We start from the raw sequence: 3,622 nt of genomic DNA, 5'->3' as shown, positions 1-3,622 counted from the left end.
ATTGCACTACAGCTTGGGCTCCAGAGTGATTAATAAAGACTTAACATTTCTTAAAGGAAAAATACATAGGCAATACCAAAAATATTGGGCTTCTACTGGCAATAACTGGAATAACAATTTTTTTTTTTACATAATACATTAGTAGTATATATTTTTGGTATTTTATTTTAGAATTTCTAAAGTAGTTTGTCATTGACCCCATAATTTGTTATAGACTAGGTATTATAATCACATTTTTTAGTGCTGAAACTGAGATATAAACAATTCTCGGGTTTTTTGTCAGAAAATTGGGCAAAATACGGAATTATCAAAACTAGATTCACTGTCTCTATTATGTCTGCTAGTTGTAAGAAAATGACAGTCTTCTAATAGTAATTTATTCACAATCTGTTACTCTAGAAATTTTCAGAGGTTTTGAGTCCATTCTCATTTAAAAATAAGGCCAAAGTGCTCCTGTAAAATCATCATTAAAAGTATAGACTAGAGATCTATCATTCAAATTATAAAAGGAAACCTCATTCATTTCATAGTCTAAAAAAATGCCAATCTTATGAGGTGTTACTTTTGGCAGCAGATTAATTTCCTTATGACCCAATACAATATAATTATCCTGACCAGATCACCAAATCTCCCATAATCCATCCTGTACTAAAGTTGTTGGATGCTTCCTCCTTCTGGGAAGAGAGTCATTACAGACACCAAGGATCCATTCAGGCTTGTCTTTCACTTCTGTTTCCCAGTACTGCTGGCCACAACTATAGCCCTTACAACCCACAACAGCTGGGAGGCGATAAAATCTTGGGTTTGGAGGTAAGTTTTGCTTGTATTTTCATATCACACAGTTTTTCTACCTGCTGAGACTATAAGTTTATGACGTGCTGTTTCAGGATCTAGAATTACATCTACTTGAAATCGCTTGATAATTTTGTTTAGGCCAGAATATTGTGGAGGCAGATGGTAACCATATTCTTTTAATCTGAATGAAAAAGGTTCAGGGAATTTTAAATTTTTATATCTGTGACAGATAGCCTTAACATTTGCCAGTAATTCCAGTCCTGACTTCACATATATGCTCTCTATCTCCTGTAGTAGATATTTTAATGAGGAGGCATAATCTGAAAATTTTGTTAGGCTTTCATTTAGTTGTGCTAAAATACCCATCTCCTCATCTTGTAATTGCCCAAGAACAGTCTCTTGCGCATTTTGGAGAGAGAACCTCAGTTGCTCAAATTTGGCTTCTTCTTCTCTATGTTTTACCTTTTTCTTCAGTTCTAATGGTTTTCTGGTTGGTATACTTATGATTTTTTCAGTTTGTTCCACTCCCTCCTTCCATGGTGCATCGTATTGTTCTATTGTTTTCCTGTGATAGGAGGCAGCCTTCTTTATGGACCAAACACAGTGAAGCTGGTGATCAGTGGAGAAATTGCACCTTGGACATAAAAGCTCTAGGTCTTCCTGACAGAAAAAGGTCAAAACCTGATTATGCTTCTTACATACATGCTTCTCTTCCTGCCTCTTTCTCTTTCTTCTTATCTGGAGTTGCTTAGCAATTTCAGTCAAACGACGGAGCTGAGGATTGCTTGTCAATTTCCTTTCTGGACAGCAAAAGTGGCAAAAAGGGCAGGGAAACTATCATCTAGATCCTTCTAGGATATAATGATGCTGGGGAGACAGAAGTTATGCCCACAACTGATGGTCACTGGGTCTTTCAAGTAGTCCAGACAGATGGGACAGCTAGCCACTGCTTGGAGGTCAGCTATTGAGCCTTGAACAAAGATGGTACATCAAGTAATTCTTTTAATAAGGCCTGGCTTTCTAGACCTCAAGACCCAGTAAGCAGTAGATATCTTTCCCCAGACCTTGAAATTTGACAGGCTTTCAGTTTTACTGATTTGGCATGTTGATAGCAGCTTCTAGAAACTTCTCAGCTCCTTAGCTTCAGAGTCTACTGTCATGAATACTTCAGAGCCTGCAGCCTATCGCATATTTCAACATATTAACTGGGCTGCTGCTCTTCCCACTAAATGAAATAAAGTCAAGTTTTCTTCAAGAAAGCAGCCTCATATCTAAGATAAGGAATCCTTCCTTGCATTATAATCACCTGGAGGTGCTGGTAAAAGACTGACTGGGCCACTTCCCCAGTTTCTGATTCAGTATATCTAGTTTTTTTCCTAAGTTTCCAGATGATGCTGCTGGCCTGTGGACTGGAGCAGATGGATCAGCGACCCTGCCCAGGGGATGCGCAGGACTCCTTTCAACTTTTTACTGTCACAATCAAGCCTTCAACATTTCTTCACAAAGCTCTGGATACACATGAAGGAAGCTTTCAGTATTTCCCACAATTGAAACTGCTCAGTTGAAGGGTGTGTGCATCTTCATCTTTAATGAATACTTTTCAACATTTGAAAAGCCCGACAATGACAAGGACTGCTGAGAGTGCCACATGTGGTGGGTGTGGAATGGCAGCTCACTGGAGCAGGTGCTGGGGATTCAGTCGGGGTCTTGGAGAGGCACTAAGTTATAGCAAGAACATTTCATAAATGGTCTCTGATAGAGTCAAGATTAGTGTGGAATAAAAATACATTGCTTAGAAATAATTCTCCATAGATCCAAAGTCAACAAAAGTCTTTTTTTCTAATGGAAATTACATACTTTTTTTTTTTCAGGGAGAGGGGGAACAACTTAAAATAAACCAGATAACACCTTCTTATTAATTGTTCTTCTCATATACTTCAAATTTGTACTTAATGCCTTTCTCCTTCTGGACATCAGAACACCCAATTATTCTGGCAGAAGTTTCTGTTTCTTCAAATAAATTTCTGGAAAAAATGTGTCACTTTCAAAGTCCTGCATAATTCATGTCCCATATAGTTTAAGATGGCCTGGGTGATTCATGGCTTCCTTACAAACAGAACTGCCATCAACTATCCAAACTGTCTCTACTTTATTTGCTAATTCTGGTTGCTCAGTAAGTTTTAGTCCAGACTTCTGGCAAGAAAATGAGCTCCTTGTGAGTTCTCTGCTGAGAACTAAATTAATTCTATCCTTGAAAGATCGATTCTTCTCAGTAATGGAGAAGCAGGTCTTCCTACCCATAATCACCAGATTGTGTTTAGCTTCTACTGAAGAGGTTGTGGTCATTCTCTGGAAATACTTGAATTCATTCCTGAGCAGTGGCCACGGCAGGTCCCCGATCGTGCTGATACCCACCTTCTGGGACACAGCGATGATGCAGTTTAGCAAATAAACCATGACAGCAGCAGTGAGCACCTCTGAGCCTGCTTGCTGTGGCTACTTTTAAGATCACTGTTTCTCTTTAACATCTGAAGTTCCGGTGCTGGTATGAGCCACTGTGCCCAGCCTGTGGCCTTTTGATTCACTAAGTGGCTCAATAAGACAAAGTTGATTTGAGCCAATACTTCTGGCATGTCCATTTTGATTTGTAACAGAAGCTTTTTCTGAATCCATCCCCATAAGGTGAGTCGGAAAATTGCAACCATAACCAAAGCTAGAAAATCCTGGAAGTAGCCAATGTTTGTCTTCATCATCAAAGACTTGTCTCCAAATTTTACTATTGTTCTATTTTTTCCAGCCAGTCAACAGTAGTAGCTGAAAAGAGAGA

General features: G+C 38.8%; 2 pseudogenes; both read right to left on the bottom strand.

Annotated features, from left to right (window-relative positions):
- Positions 1-376: 376 nt before the first annotated feature.
- On the bottom strand, positions 377-1,955 carry LOC135276611 (tripartite motif-containing protein 60-like; annotated as a pseudogene).
- A 755-nt stretch (positions 1,956-2,710) lies between these two features.
- LOC135276601 (dihydrofolate reductase-like) lies at positions 2,711-3,252 on the bottom strand (annotated as a pseudogene).
- Between the last annotated feature and the right edge of the window lie 370 nt (positions 3,253-3,622).

This window comes from Aotus nancymaae, unplaced genomic scaffold, assembly GCF_030222135.1.
Source record: "Aotus nancymaae isolate 86718 unplaced genomic scaffold, 86718_ANA_hifiasm-v0.15.2.pri h1tg000027l, whole genome shotgun sequence".
Classification (NCBI taxonomy): Eukaryota; Metazoa; Chordata; class Mammalia; order Primates; family Aotidae; genus Aotus; species Aotus nancymaae.
This window is presented reverse-complemented; position numbering and strand designations above follow the sequence as displayed.